This window comes from Berghia stephanieae, chromosome 10 (assembly GCF_034508935.2).
Source record: "Berghia stephanieae isolate SIO BIC M18660-M18661 chromosome 10, UCSD_Bste_1.3, whole genome shotgun sequence".
Taxonomy (NCBI): Eukaryota; Metazoa; Mollusca; class Gastropoda; order Nudibranchia; family Aeolidiidae; genus Berghia; species Berghia stephanieae.
The window spans coordinates 25,200,672-25,224,404 of record NC_088369.1 but is presented as its reverse complement, the minus strand read 5'-3'; the positions used below and the strand labels follow the sequence as shown (position 1 = coordinate 25,224,404).

At 34.9% G+C, this 23,733-nt stretch overlaps 1 protein-coding gene across 4 annotated transcripts in view; it reads right to left on the bottom strand.

The window, feature by feature from the left end:
* The window catches only part of LOC144980874 (filamin-B-like), a 94,096-nt gene extending 70,801 nt beyond the window's left edge, over positions 1-23,295 (bottom strand). Inside the window, exons 1-3 of one of the 4 annotated variants that reach the window (XM_078928760.1) lie at positions 23,184-23,295; positions 20,828-21,007; positions 14,035-14,115 (exon numbers count right to left, since the gene is read on the bottom strand). The gene's annotated coding sequence lies outside the window, so the exon portion shown is untranslated. Of the gene's footprint in view, positions 1-14,034; positions 14,116-20,827; positions 21,008-23,162 lie in introns of all 4 variants that reach the window. The other 3 variants (XM_078928757.1, XM_078928761.1, XM_078928762.1) reach the window with 3 other exon arrangements.
* Between the last annotated feature and the right edge of the window lie 438 nt (positions 23,296-23,733).

The window sequence follows — 23,733 nt, the reverse complement described above, 5'->3', positions numbered from 1 at the left end:
TCATTTATTTCAATATTTTGATTCTTTAAGCCCCATTTTGGTAAGAAACAAATTCTAAAAGAGCATTCTGCATCATTTTTTTTTAAAATCGGCTCTGTGTTAAACTATTAATCATATCATATAATTTAAACATACCAAGCATCGCACACACAAAATAAAAAAAATTAAAAAATTATGCCCTTCCGCCACCACATCATAAGATATCGTCGCCGAGGCATTCCACGAATGAATATAAATAATTCATCAAACAAGATGTCTGATATAACATTGTCCAAGTGAACAAATTGGGGGCTAATTATCTTGGCCAAGGAAAAAAAACGAGTGGGCCTGAAACGGGGCTCGAACCCGGGACCTTCTGGGTCACAGTACAATGTCTTAACCTCTCGGCCACGCGCCCCACCCCCCCCCCCTCACACAACCTTGAGAAAAACCTTATAGATATATTTTTCTTTGGAGTCAATACCAGATTCATGAGACCAATCAGATCAATCACTTTAAGACAATGGAAGATTTTTCGTTATTTCCAAATTTAATTTGTAAATAACAAGATAAAAACAGATCAAATGAACGTTTCGGGTTTCCCCTTTATCAACAAAATAGGATGAATGAAACACTACAGACGAATGAGATGTGGTAGTGGCGTTGTTAATATGACGTCCATTTTATCTGTTGTCTTATGTTAAATTGAAACATACATTCAATTTCACATTGTTATTTATTTCTTGGAGCTTCGAGCAGTAACATTTACATCAAATTTAATTTGAAAAAGTGCGTAAGAACCAGTGCCAGACTGAGCAAAGAGAAAAATACAAGAAAAAATCAGCCAGCATTGAATGGGTAGCTGAGTCAGATTTAGCGGAAACTACTTTGCGATAGAATAGAATCCTATACAAAGGATAGCAAGCAATTGTTATTGTCCTTTTCACGCTATAGAAACCTGGATAGACTCCGGCTCCATGGGCCGAATGACTCTGAAGGACTACTTATATGTCACCCTCCTCCCCCCCCCCCCCAAAGAAAATAACAAAAAAAAAACAAAAAACAAACATACATATTGTTATCCCAAGGCAAAGCGATTCTTTGCTGCCAGTTTGCATCCTTCGTGGGTCAGTGCGTGGCCCTCGTAAACTCACGGCCTAACACTGGCCAACAAATGACAAGTCTTTGGCCACAAAAGAAACCAAATCGTGAGTTGTATTCAATAGTTCAACCAATGGGATCACTCGTTTCCTTCACCAGTACTACAGACAACTCACCAGACGGTCCACAAACCTAAAAATTACTTCAAAATATGGGTCTTAGTGGCAGTTATAAGTTAGCTTGTGTCAGACCGCAACTTTCCTCAGCTAATTTTTATTAGCCTGACAGAGCGTAGCCATCGTTAATATAATATAGCCTGACACTAGAATCCTCTAGGACTGGCAGTTTGACGTCATTTTTTAAAGGTTTGTGTAGCGTCTAGTGAGTTGTCGTTAGTAGAGCTCAAGGAAACAAGTTATTTCATTGGTTGAACTATTGAATACAACTCACGATTTGTTTTCTTTTGTGGCAAAAGACTGGCATTTTGACGTCATTTTTTGGTCGGTGTCAGGCTATAACTTTACGATGGCTACGCTTTAAGCCCCTGCAGGAAATCGCCACAATTTGTCAAAATACAACCAACTATAGATAGTATACGCTTGGCTAAGAAGCTCATAACATTGCCATCCGGAAGTATAACGGACCAACACACAAAACTGTGTATATCCATGAACGTTTATAGTCAGGATAATACAGTTCAGTGAGCATTACTCATAAACGTGGATGGCAAAAAACAATAACAAAGACCCGAGTGACGTTAACTTCATTCTATCTATAGCAATCGTTAGTATAATATAGCATGACACTAAAATCCACTAAGACCCATATTTTGACGGCATTTTTAGATTTGTGGACCGCCATGTGAGTTGCCTTAAGTAATAATAATAATAATAATAATAATAATAATAATAATAATAATAATAATAATAATAATAATAATAATAATAATAATAATAATAACAACAATGAAACATTTATAAAGCGCATACTTCCACTCAAAGGTGCTCAGGGCGCTATGAAGAAAAAAAAAGTTACAAACAATAGTTAATCAATGGACAAATTAAAATATATAACATACTAAGAAGGCACGGGAAAAGCTTCTGTCTTCAGATTCTTTTTTAAAATGTCAAATAAAGGGCTGGATCTAGTAATAAAACGTATGCTATTCCATAACTGAGGGGCATTTCATTCATGGATTTATTTATATGCATAACAAAGAATCTTACAATCAATTCGAAACTTTACTGGCAGCCAGTGGAGGGATTTTAGAATTAGTGTCAAATGTTTGTTTGATTTAGTGAGGGGTGTTATTCTGGTTGCTTTGTTTTTTTTTGTAATCTGTTTATAGTGTAGTAAAGTGGTATGACACTCGCTTTCGGATCGGAAGGTCCTGGGTTCGAGCCTTGCTCGGCGCATATGAGTCCTTGAAAAAGGCTCTTTACTTTCTCTCGCCGTTCTCAGGTGTAAAATGAATACCTGCCTGGCCGTTAACAGCGTTGTCTCTGTCCGAAACACATTGTAATATCGCCTCGAATGCGTCATGTCCCGTCCTACATGTTAAGTGTTGCTGTGGCCAGGGACCCCTTGTAAAGCGATTTGAGCACGTTAAATGGATATTGCGCTATATAAAAGCTCATTTTTTTTTTTTTTTTTTTTTTTTTTGTAGCGGCTGGGTGTGACTTTCATCAAAATTGTCTGGTAAAGTAAGAGTTGAGTTAACGAAAGATACGGTCACAGGCTATGAGTTTATGAAGGCTACGGTGTTTATGTGCATGCGCGCGCGCGCACGTGTGTGTGTGTGTGTGTGTGTGTGTGTGTGTGTGTGTGTGAAGGGGTCCCAATAGTTCAGATGGTAGATCACTTGCTTCATACGCAAGGGGCCGAGATCTATCCCGGGGGAAGACGATTTTTTTCTTACCTCTACCAGCAGTGATTGCGTAGCTGGACGTGTTAGATCTGGCGGAAAGTACTTTGCGACAGACTTGCATTCTATCCAATGGGAGACAAGTAATTAATTGTTATTGTCCGTTGTACGCTTCAGAAAACGGGATAAAACTCCGGCTGCATGGGCTCTTGATGACGGTGTGTGTGTGTGTGTGTGTGTGTGTGTGTGTGTGTGTGTGTTTATGTGTTGTGTGTGTGCGCGTGTCGGAATCAGTCCACACTTATGGAATTAAGTATATATATATATATATATATATATATATATATATATATATATATATATATATATATATATATATATATATATATTGTATAACATAATTTTTCTTTCAGCTTGCATGACGAACTGGGTGTGAGGAAAAATAAATGACAATTCAAGCGTAAAAAACCGTTCATGTGTGTCATGACGGTACTACACGCATCTGTGTAGCTGAGTACGGTGAGAGAATGTGAGTAAAGAGCCTTTTTCCAAGGACTCATTCAACTACGCGCCGAGCGAGGATCGAACCCAGGACCTTCCGACCCGAAAGCGAGTGTCATACCATATGACCACATAGCGACAGAACGACGACCACCAAAAGAAAGTAAACAACGAGTTGTATTCACGAATCATTTGAAGAGTACACGGAGAAAAATCACAGATGTCCAATTTTTTTTTTTTTAATTTTTGTTACTGGCCCCTTTAGGTGATACCAGGGGTCTAAACATCCCTCCCCCTCTATATAATAATAATAATAATAATAATAATAATAATAATAATAATAATAATAATAATAATAATAATAATAATAATAATAATAATAATAATAATAATAATAATAATAATAATAATAATAATAATAATGCTAAACACGTCTAACTGCGTCTTACCTCTGGCTAGAAAGAGAGGACTCTGGGCTTATTACACAGCAAAATGCAAAATGAAATAAAGTACACATCACAAATGTTTACACTCCAAAACTAAATTATTTTTTTTTAAAGTATGTCCGCCCCTACATCATAAGATATCGTCGACTCGGCAGTCCACAAAGGAATATAGATAATTCATCAAACAAGATTTCTGATGTCAACAGGAATCACCCATGTTGTCCAAGTGAGCAAATTGGGGGATATTAGTCTTGCCTGGGAAACATTTTGAAAAACAAACAGATGTCGTTCGGGATTAGATTCCGAGTCTTGAAGTGCTACGTGTGGCCAATCTTGTTATACGGATGCAAAAGCTGGACTACAAATGCAGAAACACAAAAGAACATTGAAGCTTTTGAAATGTGGTGCTTTAGAAGGATGCAGAGAATATCGTATACCGCACACAAAATGAACGAAGAAGTGCTAAAACAAACATACCAACAAAGGAAACTAATGCCCTTAATAGTGGATCGACAACTATCCTTTTTCGGACACATAGTAAGGAAAGATAAGAATGAATACCTGGCAAGTTGTGGAAAAATACCTGGTAAACGCGCCCGGGGGAGACAAAGAAAAACACTCATAGACCAACTGAAGGGCTTCACCAACCTAACAATCCAAGAGCTGTTTGAAAAAGCAAGAGACAGGGAGGAATGGAGAGAGATAATTCATGCAGTATCCGAAGCCTGGACCAGGCATGGAACCTAGAAGAAGAAGAAGAAGTCTTGCCCAAGGAAGAAAAAAAACCGAAAGTGCCGGGACCTTCCAGTCACAGTACAATGCCTTAACCACTCGGCCACTTCGCCTCAGCCCTAAACTAAAATGCTATTCTAAAAAGATGTGTTTTCAAATTATTTTCCTTGAATATATCCAGATTTGGTGAAGACTTAACATCTTTGGGCAGCCTGTTCCATTCAACGGAAAAACCACTACCATAACTCTTTAACCCTTCCCTTACCACTCATAGGAAAATCGTCACATTTGTTACGATGCAGTCAACAGTTTTCTTATTCTGATATCATTTTGTTATAGTTATAGCCATAAAAACTCGACACTGTGTTGCAGAGCTAATTTTTCTAGACAAAATATAGAATATACTCGTTACTATAATGTTTGAAAAATCTACTTTTGTGTTGGGTTAGTATGAAGTTTCGGGTAAATTTCGGAAAAAAACTTGTAAGGAGAAAGTTAATGGGTGTAATGTTTTCGCTGTTCTATTTATAGAGAGCTGTGTTACCTGCCTGAAGCCCGGGATCGTGAAAATACTAATGAAAGAGTGATAATGGAGAGGCTTCGAATGGGAACAATACAGACCAGGACGGACATCGGGTACACCACCTTCATCAGCACAAACAGTTTGGGTACAACCCCCTCGTCAGCACACATTGGATGTGCTGACGAAGGGTTTGTACCCGATACGTCCATTGTCTGCAATTGTTTCTATCCGAAGCCTCTGTTTATAGAGGAGAATTTTGACTCCTGGCATGACTCACGAGGGTAATCACAAGAATGTAACAAAGAGAACATCTGTGGGTTTAACCTTACTAACGAAAGAGTTAAAATGGAGAAGATTCGGATGAAAACAAGACAGACAATGGACGTTTCGGGTACAAACGTTTCGTCAGCACAACAATAAACACATTAATCTACATTATTTTCCGACAGATGCAACGCTGTTAATGGCCAAATACTAATTTTACACCTTAGTACGATGAGAGAATGTGAATAAAGAGCCTTTTACAAGGACTCAACTATGCGCCGAGCGATCCCGAACCCAGGACCTTCCGATCCGAAAGCGAGTGTCGTACCACAAGACCACATGCTTTTACTGATCGGTCTATTTAGTCTCATAAATCTTTCAAGCCAATTCAACTCAATTCGATTTGACTTCTGGACGAATTGATTTTAATGCGATGCCATCGACCTGATAATAATGTTGGTGATATCGCCTAGTGTTACGTAGTAAGTAGTTGCTATTATAATATATAGATTATATATAGATATTATGCGCTTGGCTAAGAATCTCACAACATTGTCATCCGGAAGAAAAACGAACCAACCCACAAAACTCTGTGTAACCATGAACTTTTATAGTCTGGTTTGTACAGTTAAGTGAGAATTACTCATGGTAACAAAGACCCGAGTGACGTCAACTTCATTCTATCTATACATACAATTGTGGCGCTGAAGAAGCAATGAAACACATTAAAGGTTTGGGACTTAGGGCTAACCCACACCGGAGACTGACTCCGACAACCCGTACTGTCGTCTGCAGCCGATTTCCGGATAAAGACGTCGGGCATGGTCAATTTACTAAGAATAAAGAGAAGAGCTGCTAGACCTACCCATACCAAGCACCCGATGTTTGTTTGTTTTTCGAGCTTGTGTGTTATCTGATCACATGAAACTAAATCTCCAAAAGTAGCTCAACACCGTTCCATAGTACAGGTTGGTAGACCAATACGGGACGTGAAAGCGATTTTGTTATAAAACGGGTGTTCTAAATTTGCTAAGGCGCAAAGTGCCAGAGATAGACCACGCTCCCGTAGACAGTAGTTGTCGATGAATCTGTTCAGGAAGTGTCACACAATCCTGGAGGTGTCAGACAATCCTGGAGGTGTTACACAATCCTGGAGGTGTCACACAATCCTGGAGGTGTCAGACAATCCTGGAGGTGTCAGACAATCCCACAATCCTGTAGGTGTCACACAATCCTGGAGGTGTCACACAATCCTGGAGGTGTCAGACAATCCTGGAGGTGTCAGACAATCCTGGAGGTGTCAGACAATCCTGGAGGTGTCAGACAATCCTGGAGGTGTCACACAATCCTGGAGGTGTCAGACAATCCCACAATCCTGGAGGTGTTACACAATCCTGGAGGTGTCACACAATCCTGGAGGTGTCAGACAATCCTGGAGGTGTCAGACAATCCTGGAGGTGTCACACAATCCTGGAGGTGTCACACACCTTTAAGCTTTGTTTTTGCCAGTCTCCTTCCAAAGCACAGACTGCAATTGGCAGACATTCCCAAGAGGGGTATCGCTCTAAAGATTTTGAGAATACATTTCATTTGAATCCTTAAAAACAGCAAGTCGTCCAGGCACCTAGCCCAAAAGAACGTTTCAGATTACATATTAGTCTTGTGTTTTGGCGCGATAGATCTAGCGGATAGAACTAATAAGAATTTTACTTCTACGAAAACCAATATACAACACCTGTTCTATTCATTCAGTTTCGCAATCACTGTCATTGTTTGGTGACTTTTGACTATTTGGACATTTAAATTTATGGGGCCGGAGGAAAATGGGCGTAGTTATGGTCACTCCACTTCAGAGCTCAATAAGGAGCAAACAGTGTTGTAAGATATAAATCTAAAAATGTGGGCATGAAACAGTATCAGACAAAGCTTTAAAAAAAATTAAAATCACGTTAAAAACCATCCCTTAAAGTCTCCATACACGCTCAGTTCTCATCCAGGGACGATCCAGGGACAGGCAAATCGTAGTGAAAACGCAAGGTGTGGCCAGATACCTGACCGAAGAGCAGAGGGACGGTCGGTCGCTCGCAAAGCCCGCTTGCTTACACTCAACCTGCCTCCCCCTTCGAGTCAAGTCGATTTTAAGGGATGATTTTTCTCGTATTTTCCTCTCTACTTTACCTGGCATCATATTCAAGGGCTAGCAGGCAAAAGCTTCAGACTGTTTTACGCTATAATAAACTATAATTGGGTTTTCCAAGAGTATGAGTGAATAATTGGAGTTATAATTTTTTTTTTTCGAGTGAAGAGGAAAAAATAATTCACTCTCCTCAATAAAGGCATGTATTTTAACTTAAATGAATTGTCTAAGTTAAGCTTAGAATTAAATTTTATGTCTCATGATCACCCCAAAATATTGTTATTTGGAGACGATTGTGTCACAAATACGATAACTTAAGAAATCCAAAGTCCCTTTTTTTTTGATAGTTTATGACATAATGAGGGTTATCTTAATCGATCGATATTAATTTGAAGGGCGAGTTTTCTGTCCAAAGTTTTAAGTACCTGTTTTGTTGTTGTTGTCTGTTTTTTTGTTTTTTTGTTTTGTTTTGTTTTTTTTGTTTTTTTATTGTTTCTTTTTATTTATTTTTTTTAATTTTTTTTTTTTTTAGGGGGGGGGGGGGGGGGTTCGGAGTACGGTTCCATAGTCCTAATGGCTCTGAAGAATTACTTTTGTCTGGAACTGTTTCAAAACCCACCTTTTCAGATCTTTATCACATTCTCTTACAGCGGGATATCGTGGATAAAATAGAATTATGGAAGTGTCAGTAATCTTAATGTTGATGTTAACGATATGAATAGAATTAATCATAAAGACGGGACTGTTTGGCTTGGAGATTAAAAACACATTTGTAAGTTTAATGGACGTCGATAACCTTATCACTTCAGCTTGAGCTTTCTAAAAAAAAAATTCACGGCAATATCCACTTAACGTGCTCAAAGCGCTTTTCAAGAGGTCGTAAGCTAGGATTAACACAATACTATATTGCACATTTTCTTTTTTTTTTTTCGACAGATACACAACTGTTACTGGCCAGCTTCTCATTTTACATCTGACTTAGGTAAGGAATGTTAGAAAATAGTATTTTCCATCAGCAACAAAATAAGTAAATAAATAAATAGATAAATAAATCACACACACAAAAAAAATTATTCATCTATAAGAAAATTTATTTTACAAGCCTGATTTATGAGAATGAATAAATATGCGTTATAAAATGCATTTACATAATTTTATACAACAAAGAGTTAAGACTGCTCAAATTGCTCCAAATTGGCAAAGACAAAGTTTCCCCTTTAGGCAAAATTTCCCAAGTTGACGGTGCTTTAATTTTATATTTAATTTTCTTTATCTAGTTCATTCCCGCATAAAATCTGATTGAGGCGGTGGGCCGCATTTTACAATATCAATAATGACAAAAACAAATCAAAAAGGATTTTAACAAACCTTCTTATACTCATTGTGCGTCTCAGTTAAGCTTTTAATTGTTCCAATTAAATGGCGTTACGTTTCGGTTGATCGGTTGGATTATCAAAAGAAGGTTTGTTATCAACACAATTGATGGTTCCTTCGTGACCTCTTGTTGCTATGCCTGGCAATCTATTGACTCACTCAATCCTAGAGATTTTTGCTACTTTTCATAATTGGAAATTTTTAAAATTAAAAATGAGCATGAACATAGATAGTTTTATTGACCTATCATTAACATGTAAAAATAACAACTAAAAACAGTAGATGTGATACTACGCCTATAGTTTGTCTCAGAAAAATGTAATAAATTAGCATGGTGTAAAAGTAACCCGGGGAAAACTACGGATATAGTCGGTGTTAGGGTTGTGTGAGTTAACTTGGATTCCTTTATTACGATTATCTTATAAAAGGAACGAAATTGACGTCACTCAACTCTTTGTTATTGTTTTTAGTCAGCCATTTTTATGAGTAGTTCTCACTAAATTCTTTCAGCCAAGGTTCAAGGTTACAGATAGTTTTGTGTGTTGATTCGCTTTATCCGGCTGGCAGATGTTGTGAGATTTTGGTTAAACGCATAGCATGAAAAAATGTAATATCGCCTATCAGGCGTCATGTCTCGTTCTACGTGTTACTTGTTGCTGTTGGTCAGGAATCCTTTGTAAAGCGCTTTGAGCTCTTTGAGTGGATATTGCGTTATATAAAATTTCAAGTTTATTTTTTTGTTTACCTACATATAGAACACCAATCACCGCTGAATCAACATCATAACGGAAGTAAGGATGCAAGAATATAAACATTGAACCCAAATTGAATAATCATTCTACGGACATAATATGCCGACTGACGATGTGGGTGGAAACCACAGAAACATGTGTTTCGGCCATATAAGTGAGTGAATCCATTTATATTTTATATATATATATATATATATATATATATATATATATATATATATATATATATATAGGCTATATATGAAAGAAAGAGAGGAAGAGAGAGAGAGAGAGAGAGAGAGAGAGAGAGAGAGAGAGAGAGAGAGAGAGAGAGAGAGAGAGAAAATAAGTAGGAGTGAAATATCTGTTCAATGTTACAGTCAGGGGCGTGGCTCTATTGGTTCAAATGATGCCTGGCACCACATCCATGTTTTAAAAATGGATAACAGCATTTTTAAAAATATATAAAACTGAGAAATGGCATATATCGCCTTTTATCAACAGTGCGAAACAGACTCCCTTTCTGTCACAACGCCTTCTATCCACGCTTTTCTCCCGATTCACACTGTCAGCGACTGTGTACCATGGCTGAGCGAGTGACTGGATTTCCCCACTCAAACGATTGCAAGGAGCGGATTGTTGCTGGCACCATTTAAGGCTATTACTATAATGTACTATAATGTTGCCACATTGAATACCTGGCTCGAATTTTTACCATCTTCACATACGAGAAAAAACCCGCCTCAGGTGCCGAGAAATTTTTGCTCCAACTCTGTTGGACTGGGGAAAAATAGCTAATTTTGGTCATTTACGTCTTAGTCATAGTATGGTAACTTCGACCATCTTTATCATTATCGAAATCACGATTATTAACAAGTTCATTAGTTTCTCTCTCTGTGTCGTGATTATTGTATATATTAAATTTATTATTATTATTATTATTATTATATTATTATTATTATTATTATTATTATTATTATTATTATTATTATTATTATTATTATTATTATTATTATTATTATTATTATTATTATCATTATTATCATCATCATCATCATTATTATTATTATTATTGCTGCAAAAATTGATATGAAGGAATGTGAACGAAGTGATGCTATATGCTAAATGCATGATCTTCGCGTGAATATGCGTGTTTGACTTTGTGTATGTGTGTGCGTGCGCGTTCATCTCACATACACACACACACACACACACACAGATAGGTAGATAGATAGATAGAGAGAGAGAGAGAGAGGGAGAGAGAGAGAGAGAGAGAGAGAGAGAGAGAGAGAGAGAGAGAGAGAGATCTTGTATGGTGTCATGTTTGATTTCCGAAGTGGAATGGGGCTATTTCATGACGTAACTACAGTATTCTTTTAATAGGCCATGGGCTGTTTACATTCTTACGCTTTGTAAGTTTTGAAATTACCCTTTGTTCGATTGACATTCAATGTCTGCATGTGTCCCTTTAGCCATTTCCCTCAGTGTCCAAACTCCAATCAATATATTCGTTCGTGATTTATATCAACAAACTATTGAATAGATTTGCAGGAATAGAAACATCACCATGCAAATTTACTTTACAAGTATGTACGTTTTTTTTTTCTTTCTTTTATATTTACACATGTAGCATGTGTAAGTCATTTTCGTCTGGCACCACTTGATACTGTAAGCATTCCACGCCGCTGGTTACAGTTATCGTTTAACGTTATAACAAGTGTAACTAAATGACAAATTGCCATATTTATGGACAATAAAGATCTATTACTATTATGATTATTATTATTATTATTATTATTATTGTTATATATATATATATATATATATATATATATATATATATATATATATATATATATATATATATATATATATATCCTCATAATAGCGCAGTAAAGCGATGTGAAAAAAAAAACCAAGAATACGTGATGTAGAAGGATGGTTTTCCCGAAATTAATACCTGAAAATTAACCCCACACAGATCAAACACAATCTTGAATAAACGAATGAAAACTAGAAAGAATGATATAAATAAGATGTGATATTATTATAATATAGGTATCCCGTGTCCATCCACCCGTGTCGTCTAGTACCGTGCGCTATACATTCCAAAGACACGATGTTACACACTGTTACGTCGTGGAAGGTTGATCTTTACAAGGCAGTGTTGTCGGATTGGGTTTTTTTTGCGTGAAATACTAAACAAGTCATAGATAGATACAATCAGAGCTGGTCTGTGAAAAAATTGACATGTTTTTAGGATTCGATTTTTTTCCTGCTAAAATGCACAGTAAAAGATTATTTTAAAATAAAGCTTTATATTCTTATCAAGCAGTTATAAACATTTCTTCCCCATTGCCAGATTGCAGATTAAAAATAATACTAATTTTTATGATTTTTATTGCATATTTGTCTTTAATATTTGTAAAATAAAGTAATATTTAATACAATAAAAAATCCAAATTAAATTTTTCATGCCAAACGACCGATTTTTAAAAGATTTTTTAAAGACTTCTATGATTTTGGATTTTGGCATTAAAAACACCAAACTGGAAACATTGTTCGAGGGTCATAACATCGTTGAAACAGTATCTGGGTGCAATTGGCAAGTTGAGGAAAGTCTACACATCAAAATGACCCAATCAACCGAGAAGGTTTTTATCTGTGTGGGATTAAATGCCATCATTAAGCCATTGTGTAAATTGAAAAGGATTTTTTTAAAAGTTACCCCACCCTTGTCTTTATATAATGTATTCTAAAATAAGATTGATGATAATCTGTGGGTGCAATAGCCTCTGCATTTTTCTATTCTTTGAAAGAAAATAGGGTAATGGTTTAAATTGGTCCATATGTCTATTTTAAATGTTTGCCAGCGAGTATAGAATTACTGACAAATCTAATAATTATAAAATTATTTTTTACAGATTGATGTACGACTAACTTTCAGACCTTTTCTCAATTAAGGGTAATTCTATCACATGTTGATTCAAAATAACAATTATTAGAAAATCTGCCAGGGCACAATGGTCGGTCATTAATTTGACGTTGGGACCATCTGACCGCTCTGTTTGCGATTCATTTGCGCGCACCTACAGACTTTATTACCGGACCGAATTTGATCAAAGGATTCGCCTCGATCTATGTTAATTTCCACAATACAACAGTATAATAATTAAAATAGCCTGCATTTCCCCGCAAATATTATGGATCTCCACAAGTAGTAAGGCAAACATTATTAATTTATAGCAAGCTTAAGACGAGATTGAATCGCTCACTATACGTACTTTGTCCCTTGTCACTCTTTGTTATTGAATACATTTTGAAATCAAAAGTCTGTCAAAGAGCCAACTCTAAAAAAAAGTAGTCCTCCAGAGCCATTAGGCGAATGGAGGCAGATTTTATCCCGATTTATATCACATAAAACGGAAAATAGCAGTTGCTTGCTACCCTTTGGATAGGACCCTATTCAATTATAAAGTATTTTCCTTCAGATCTGACAGATCCAGCTACCCAATCCCTTGATGGGTTGACAAGGGGTTGGGGGTCAGAAAAAAATATCGACTGCACCCGGGATCAATCTCGGTCACTCTGCGTGCGGGCCGAATAATTTACCATCTGAGCTATAGACGCTCCGCCGACAATATAGAAAGGTAGAGAAAGATTAACAGAGTCAATCCAGCAGTTAAAAAAATAGTTTACATTTTTGATTAAACTCGACTGTTTTGCCTTAAATCTTCTTCATTTTAACGAATTTCTTGTTTGATGAATAGATTTGGATGAGAGAAGAAGAAGAAGAAGAAGAAGAAGAAGAAGAAGAAGAAGAAGAAGAAGAAGAAGAAGAAGAAGAAGAAGAAGAAGAAGAAGAAGAAGAAGAAGAAGAAGAAGAAGAAGAAGAAGAAGAAGAAGAAGAAGAAGAAAGAAGAAGAAGAAGAAGAAGAAGAAGAAGAAGAAGAAGAAGAGAGAAGAAGAAGAAGAAGAAGAAGAAGAGAAGAAGAAGAAGAAGAAGAAGAAGAAGAAGAAGAAGAAGAAGAAGAAGAAGAAGAAGAAGAAGAAGAAGAAGAAGAAGAAGAAGAAGAAGAAGAAGAAGAAGAAGAAGAAGAAGAAGAAGAAGAAGAAGAAGAAGAAGAAGAAGAAGAAGAAGAAGAAGAAGAAGAAGAAAGCATGGTAGTAACAAAACCTTTTTCTCCAAAACTGTCTTGGCTTCAAGAGGAATTTATTCATTTCAATTTTGCAAGTTAAAAGCGGCCAGTTGAACAACTTGTTATATTAATATATAAATCTATTGTTTTGAAAGCAGAGGAAAACTTAAGACATTTCGTGAGAAATTATTATTTGGGGTCAAATAAAAAGGGGGATAATCCAGAATGGCATTGTAATCTCACCTATTATTCAATACTGGGGCGATCTCCGGTCTGGCCAAATCGATAATCCTGTCGACTGTCCTTGCACTGGTAGGCAATTCACTGTGGAAAATAAACATTGAGTGGTCCCCTTAACATGCTTGAGGGAATACTTTATAATAAGGCCACGAGAAATCTTTAGTACAATCACAGAACACGTTTTCATATTATTTCTTTTGAAATTTTACGATGTGTGGACAAAATAGATTTTATTATTATTATTATTATTATTATTATTATTATTATTATTATTTATTATTATATTATTATTATTATTATTATTATTATTATTATTATTATTATTATTATTATTATTATTATTATTATTATTATTATTATTATTATTATTATTATTATTATTATTATTATTATTATTATTATTATTATTATTATTATTATTATTATTATTATTATTATTATTATTATTATTATTATTATTATTATTATTATTATTTATTATTATTATTATTATTATTATTATTATTATTATTATTATTATTATTATTATTATTATTATTATTATTATCATTATTATCATTATTATTATTATTATTATTATTATATTATTATTATTATTATTATTATTATTATTATTTGTACTATCATTATTTATATAATATGAACATTTATATAGGGGATTTCCACGAACTTCACATGCTCAATGCGCTTTAAAATATATTTTATTTATCCACTCCCCACCTATATTTCCATTTCAAGCAGTACCAATTGCCTGTTTTGCGTCCTTTTGTTGTACTAACACTCTTCCACTATCCGTCACTGCCTAACGCCAGGTACTCATTTATACAGGAGTCGAGTGGGGTAATGTGTGTTTAGAGTTTTATCCGATGACATAATGTCGGTACCGGAATTTCCCCACGATGACTGTCACCCATATTGCCACTGACCACGCTAAACATTGTTTGACAAGTTGAGACGCTGTACTGCTGAACCATCGTGCCATAAAATAAAAAACAAAAACAAAAACAAAAAAAAAAAAAAACAAAAAAAATAATAACAACTTGAGCTTTTATATAGAGCAATATATACTAAGCGTGCTCAAAGCGCTTTACAAATGGTCCCTTATGAGCAGCAACACGTAACAAGTAGAACGAGACATGACGCCTATTCGGCGATATAAGATTTTTTTTTCGGACAGAGTAATTACTTAGACCTGAGTACGAAGAGAGAATGTGAGTAAAGTGCCTTTTTTTAAGGACTCAACAATATACCGAAAGAGGCTCGAACCCAGGACCGTCCTATCCGAAAGAGAGTGTTATACCACAAGACCACATAGCCGCACAATAATTTTTATGCCTCGTTGAAATTGTCAGATCTACATTATTAAAAAACAAACGAGTATGTATACAATGCATTATTCACTACACGTGGTCAAAGCGCTTTACAAGGAGTCCCTAGTTAACAGCAACACGAAACATGTAGGACCTAATATGACACCGACAAGGCGATATTACAGATTTTTCCCCGACAGAGATAACGATGTTCACGGTCATGTACTCATTTTACATCTGAATACGGTGAGAGAATTTGCAGCTTTGAGCGGGACTCGAACTCCTGACCTTTTGGTCCGAAGGCGAGTGTCATACCACTAGACCACATAGCCGCACTCGAGCCGCATTTAAGACCTTTTGACAAGTGGCAGGTGAGGGGATTGGGGGGGGGGGGGGGCGAAGCGGGTCAACTTAATCTATCGGTATAATATGTATACACTAGTTTTGTGTTGCTATGTGGGTTTGTGGTATCAGATCTGAAGGTCCAAGGTTCCAGTCCAACTCTGAGCGGCGCATAGTCGAATCTTTGGAAAAGGCTCTTTACTCGCATTCTCTCAATCTTTACTGAGATGTAAAATGAGCCTACCTGGTCATTAACAACGTTGTATGTATATCGGGAAAATGTAAAAAAAAAAAAATAATAATTAAATGTAATATCCCTGAACGGGCGTCATGAGTCGTCCTGTTAACTGTTTCTGATGTCTAGTGACCCCTTGTAAAGCTTTTTGAGCACATTTGGTGTATATTGCGCTATATAAATACTAACGTATTTTATAATGCTCAAAAGGAAATATTTTCTGGCCAAAAAAAAAAAAAGAAAACGGTATTTTGGCAAAAAAAAAGGTAGAATAACAATAAGTAAATCGAATTGTGAAGGGTCTCAAAGCCGATAATGAGCTTGAAGAGTCTGTGTTACTTCTGGTTTCTTGCCGTGTAAAAACGGAACGGTCGGTCCAAATAAACTGTTCATTGTTGAATTAGAAGAGCACATAATGTGAGGAAAGGGTCGAGTGGTATTTTTTCTTTTTCAAGAACTTATTGTTGAAATTTGAATGCGTTATTATAAGGTAATGAACATTTATGTCTTAACGATGTTTTACAATATAAATCCTAACTAATAAAACATCCCCTGGAGGATGATTAAAATATACCTTATATATTATATATATATATATATATATATATATATATATATATATATATAATATATAATACACCACAACATACATAACATACATAAATACATACATACATATGTTCCCTCAACCAATCAAACCAGAGAGTAACTCGGTCCTCCTTCTTCCGCTGTTGTTTTCTATGCATATTTTCCATATGTGACCCTTCGTATCGAAACTGTATTATGTCGGAATGAATTGGACCCCGAAAAGTGACTTTAGAATTAAATTGATATTAAATACCAATTTTTGAGCTTTTGCATTGTGAGAAACTGTCTTCATTCTGTAACATAACAAATCGAAACAAACCCCAAGTTTCGTGTTTTTGTCAATAAATTCAATTTTTTGCACCCAAGTCATCCCGACATAATACGTTTAGAGACGGTGAGTCAGATATAATAAGAGCCCAAGAAGCCAAAATCTATGCTGGAATTTGTATCGTGCGTGAAACCGCTTGTAACTCCATGTGCATGACGTGAGATTATGACTAGATAGCCTTATCAGCGCATATCACCAAAACAAAAACAAAACAACAGCAATATAACAAGATTAGAATCCTTCACCCCAAATAATAACTACAAAAACAAAACAACAGCAATATAACAAGATTAGAATCCTTCACCCCAAATAAAAACAACAAAAACAAAACAACAACAATATAACAAGATTAGAATCCTTCACCCCAAATAAAAACAACAAAAACAAAACAAAAAAAAAAAAAATCCAACAGAAATATGGTGATTTTTTTTTCAAGATAGTTTTTATTATTGTTGTTTGTTTTATTACTATTGTTCTTTTTTTTTTTTTCTTCTTAATTTTCTATCAGATGTTAATGGCACTTACAGATTGTATCTTTCAATAGGGCATACTCCAAACATATCCAAAAACAAATTTGAAATTCAAAATGGCATCTAATTTGAATATATAAACTTTTGATCGCCTCAAAACAGATATAATCTTTCGATGTATTCTCTGAGCATCGCTAAGTTAAACAAAATATGTAAACAAAAACAAGAGAAAAGGGGGGAGGGGGCATTTGTCTATGATCGGCAAATAACTCAGACTGAGAGAGAGAGAGAGAGAGAGAGAGAGAGAGAGAGAGAGAGAGAGAGAGAGAGAGAGAGAGAGAAAAGCACCTGATTCAAACGTAAACAAAATCTGGTTCCACCCGTAGCCAACAATAACAAAACAAGATTAATTATTTGCTCCGAAAGCAAACAAACCCAAAACTAAGAACAAAATCAAAACAACCCCCCCCCCCCCCCCAAATGGAATGTGGTGATTGTTTTTCAAAATGATTTTTAGAAATTTATCTTTCGGGCTTAATTGAAGTCTCTGGTCAAAAAACCTTTAGAAAAATTGGGGGTGAGGGGGGGAAGAGTAGGGGGGGGGGGTGGTCTATTGAATCTGTCGCTTCATGAAATAAAAAAAATTTTAGGGGGACAAAATCAATGAAAGCGTTTTTGTCGTTATACAGCAGTTTATGTCGTAGATTTTTCTTTGTTTTTTAAAAAATATTTTCCCCCTAGAGTCTTATTTTTATTATCTATCGGTCGTGTCACAAAAGATGTTAAACTTGCATGGATATTTTTTTTTTTTAATCTAAATACATAATTGTAATGTAACGCAAATTAAAACAATTAGAAAGCATGTTTTAGATCTTATCCGCTAATTTGTTGAATAAACACAAAACCTGAACACAATATAATTGAAGATCAAAGGGGGGAAAAGACATATTTTGCATTGAAACTTATTTTGCGAAAACACAATTTTAAATTTAATCTTGGAAGTTTTTTACTCTATAGTCTATTGTTTTGTTTGTCTGTATTTTCTTCTTTTTTGTTTGTTTGTTTTTTGTTTTATTGTTTTTTTTTTTGTTTGTTTTTTTTTTTGTGTTTTCCTCCTCTGTTTGTCCTGATAGTACTGCCCTTCTTTAGTAAATTCATATTTCCATATAAAACTTTGACAAATGAACGATGTGCTAAGAGGCATAAATCATTGAATTCGATTTTGTAACATGTGCCCGTCTTTAATAAACCATATTATTCTAAGAGACATAACTCATAAAATTTGATTTTATGATATATGACCCCCCTTCCCCCCCCCTCACCCTTGTTGTCTTCAGTTGTTTAACGGCTGACTCCTTCATTATGAATTCTGTCACGCTCTGGAAAAACCCATATTTGAAAACATGTCCAGATAACTCGTCCTTCAAATATCGATCGAAATAAATGACCCTCATCTTGGCAAAAAACTCTTAAGCTTGGGACATCACGGGATCTTCATTTACGTCCCAGGTTTGAGAGTTGTTGTTAAGATGATGGTCATTTAAATCGTACCTTAACATTTTGTTTGATAACTTTGTCAAAGAAAGATGAGAACTGGAATTGCTTAGTACTGGTCTATTCATTGTTTGAAATGTGTATCGTTTAAAATGTAAACCCAGTATCATTGATTGTATGAAAATGGTTTATTTTGAATTGGAACAATTTGAGGACAGTCACCAACAGACCTTAAATACATTACTAACTGATGTGCTTATCCCCATTCATGATCATGTTTAGATCATTCTTCCTTACTCTGAAAAATCGAATATTAAAAATTTGGGTCAGAAAACTCGTCCTTCAATTAACATTCGATTAAAATGACCTTCACCTTGTCAAAAAATATCTAATCTATGACTTTGGAAAAAAAAATAAAAAAAAAACCGCTATAGAAACCGGGAACTCCGACTCTACGCGCCCAATCGCTCTAAAAGACAACTTTCAGGTCACCTATGTATTTGGGGGTTAACTTATCTGTATTATTAAATACTTACTCGATATCAAAAAGGTAAATTATGTTGACAATAGAAGAACACCGACTATTAACAACACCCAACCTCAAAATAACAACTAGTACTATTAATTAGGATTAACATATCTGTATTATTAAATACTTACTCGATATCAAAAAGGTAAATTATGTTCATAGAGTCACAGCTATTTAACAACACCACAATAAAACTTAAAAACTAAATAATATTTAATCAACAATGAGAAATAAAACTTTGTAATCTAGGATAACGCAGTTCTCTCGTTTAACATTCCTACGATCCGCTACTGGAAGATATCAAACATTTACATCTCCTACAACTTAAATGATGGCTGTACCAAAAGGTCAGTTTTGTGACCCCACTTTTTCGACCCTTTAAACAGCTATAAATTATTATAAACTTAATGCTTGATCGTCAGTCGTTGGTATATTTTTCATTATTTAACCCAGTGTAATTATAAATTGGAGTATTTTTGTGACGGGCGAACGTCACAAAAACGTTTTGACACAACCTCATGTGAGGTTTAACTAATCTGTTAAATGCAATACAAAAACTTGATATTACAAAAGGCATACAATGTTCATAGAGTAACAACTTTTTAACAACACCACTATGAAACTTACGATCTCAAAAATATTGTTTAACTCACAACCCTGAGAAATAAAATTCTCTAATTTTGGGTGACAGCAGCCCTCCCACTTAGCGTTACTACGATCCGCTACTGGAAAATATCATACGTTCACACTTCGGACAACTTCGACGACAGTATTGGAACACAGCAGTGACAGTTCATGTAAAAGGCGTCATGCTGCTTTTTGACACGACCAGTGCAAGTAAAATAGCCATGTCAAAACGTCCTTGAATGGTGTTTAGGGTAGATCAAGTGCGTACAGTTTATTGATATAGATTTTAATGGTTTCGAGTTTGATATGGAAAAAGGTAAACAAGATAGAGTGTAAAGCCGTCTTTGGAAAGTGGCATGTGAGTCTCTCTCTCTCTCTCTCTCTCTCTCTCTCTCTCTCTCTCTCTCTCTCTCTCTCTCTCTCTCTCTCTCTCTCTCTCTCTCTTCTTACTATTATTATCATTATTATTATTATTATTATTATTATTATTTTATTATTATTATTATTATTATTATTATTATTATTATTATTATTATTATTATTATTATTATTATTATTATTATCAGTATTATTATTATTACTGTGGTGATTGAAATTGATGATTAAATATGATGATGATGACGATTCCAATTATAATAATAACATTGATGACAATGATAATAGTGTCAATGATGATGATGATGATGATGATGATGATGATGATGACGACGATGATGATGATGATGATGATGATGATAATGATGATACTGATTTTGATGATAAAGAAATGATTTCCATGAGGATCTCTATATTCGTCATACAATATTAATAATAATAAATATATCTATCACTGTAAGAATCACGATGGTAATGATAATCCTACGCATACAATACCTTGCTTGTATCCTCTGTCTTGAACCAGAATCATTCAATCGGAACAGTTGACGATATGAATGACGATAACACTATAAGTTATATCCAATGAAAACCTAAACAATAACTCTAGTATATAAGGAAGGCTACAGCAGTTGTAACATTATAACTTCTTTGAAAATATCAGTCACATTTTCACAACTTGGGGAATTATAAAGAATAATCAGAAGAAAACGACATAAATCTAAACATTTCACCATATATTTATTGACCAACACAGCCAAAGTGATACTAAACTGATAGAAGCTGTGATCTTTAAAAAGCAATATAATATACATAAATAAATATACTAGCGCTTAAAAAAGGAAGAAAAGGAGAAAAAAAAAGAGAAACAGAATAAAAATCCTAGAAATGGAACGTTTTGGGTTCAAAACCCTTCTACAGCTTATAACAAATAGAAATAGTTAAAACGTCAAAACAACACGTTAAATCAAGACAAGATACTTAGAATGTATTTACCGTTTGTGTGGACCTAACGTGTTATTATTAACGTTATAACTGGATTGCTGTTTTGATTTGTTTTTGTTTTTGTTTTTGTTTTGGTTTTAAATTTTGTTTTGTTTTGTTCTTGTCTTTTTTTTTTTTTTTTGCTTTTTAATGTTGTTTTTTTTTTTTTTTTTCGTTTTTTTGTTTTTCTTTTGTTTTGTTTTGTGTTTTTTTTTAATGTATATTCTTTCATGAAGGAAGGCTTTGACAGCAAGAAATATTCCGTGTTTTAATATTTTGTGTGTGTGGTGGTGGTGGTGGGGGAGTGTGTATTTTTTAAAAAAATATTTGTTTTTGTTTGTTTATGTTTTTTTTTAAAACTGTTATAATATTCATTTTTGCTCATTGCTTGGCAATATAACCATCTGAAAAACGTATGTATTTCGACATGATGCCTGTTAGGCGATATTGCAATTTTTTTTTTTTCTGACAGAGACGATACTGCTAACGGCTAAGTACTCATTTTACACTTGAGATTGGTGAGAGAATGTAAGTAAAGAGCCTCAACTATGCACCGAGCGAGGCTCGAACCCGGGACCTTCCGATCCGAAAGAGAGTGTCATACCACGAGACCGCATAGCCGCACTTTTGCCCTATTTATACTTTGTAGATCTCAATAAATTATTATGAACTCATTGTTGTATTAGAAATACTCTCAAACAAAACGCAAAAGGGGACCGCGTGGCTCAGCGGCACGGACTTTGCTTCGGACCCGAAAGGTACCGAGTTCAATCGGCCGCTGCGGCCCTGTGTGGCCTTGAGAAAGTCACCTCGCCCTAGCTCAATTTGCGGCGCTGCACTGCGGCTGACGCCTGGGTTATTCCAGTCTTCCCTTGGAATAGACTCTTGAGACAAATTTCCCCTATGGGATGAATAAATGGAATCTTATTATCTTAGTAAAATATTGTCCATCACAACAATGATAAATCAAACCCATTATTAAGTTCATTATTCAGACATGAAAATGTGTGTAAAAATGAAAAAAAAAATCAAATTTGAGAAAGAGAAAAAAAAAGGAACAAAATATCTTAAAAAACAGAACGTTTTAGGCCCAAAACCCTTCTTCGATTATAACAAACAGAATTAGTTTAAATGTTAATACGTCACGTTAAAATACAGACTTATGGACTCATTAACCTTGTCGGTTTTTTTTTTTTCAAACCTATCACGTTCAAAATTCTAGATTCGACAAGAAATAATATTTCACACACAAAAATTCACAGTAAATTCTTTTATAACGTGTAGTCGACGTATAGGTTCTTATTTATAGGTCTGATAACCCACACGTTGTTATGGTCTCATTGTTGTAAATTAACGCAATATAATATTATTGCCAATTACTATAATGCTAAAACAGGCCTATAATTGCGTTCAGTTATCAGACCTGTAAAATATATGTCAGTGCATGACATGATCAGTCGGAAGATGAAAATTTTGGATTTGCATGGTTTTCTTTTTTTGCATTTTCTGAAAGAATATACTCCCCAGAGCATTTCAATCTTTATTTGAAGTAAATCGGGTCATTTTTCATGAAGTTATGGTCAGGTGTATGGGACAAATATCCAGCAACTTTTCTCAAATTTCATACTTTTTCAACTTGACTAGCTGTAAAACATAATTAGAAGTGAAATTAAACTTTGATATTTCATGAAGATGTACAAAAAGGATTGATTTAATCAGTTATGACAAGAACTCATTTTGGATAAGAATTGACATTCAGTTCGAAGCGTTTCACTATCCGATTGATTATATGATTCACTGTAACATATTTGCACGCAGCTGTGGCTAATTTTTAAACATAAATAGGTACTTTAAAAAATCCATAATTTACACAACGGAAAAAGCCATGGAATACTAGATAATATGTGATCTTTCCAAATACTTCGTTCCACACAAACTGCCTACAACAGCAGCAACAACAGAACACAATTCGGAACAAGACTATTAGGAATTCCAAATGAAATGGAGCAAAACACCTCCGCGCCCCCCCCCCCCCCCCCCACACACACACAAACACACACACACACATACATAAACACACACACTCATTCACCCACAAACGCATTACAGATACCCACTAGATATCTCGGCTTCACGGGTGTACGAGGAAAAGGGCGTAAGAAGATTACAAAAAGCATAAAACAACAATGGACGCAATTGACCCTTCCACCTCACAGTGGGCGGGTCTCAGAAAAAAAAAAAAAAACATAGGAAGATTATCTAAATGACATTTATTAACTTATAAATAGAAGGAACGAATTTGACGTCTCATAGATCTTTGTTATTGTTTTAGACAGCCATTTTAATGATTAGTTCTCACAAAAGTCTATCTATCAATCAGACAATACACGTTTAAGGTTAATCATAGTTTTGTGTCAAGG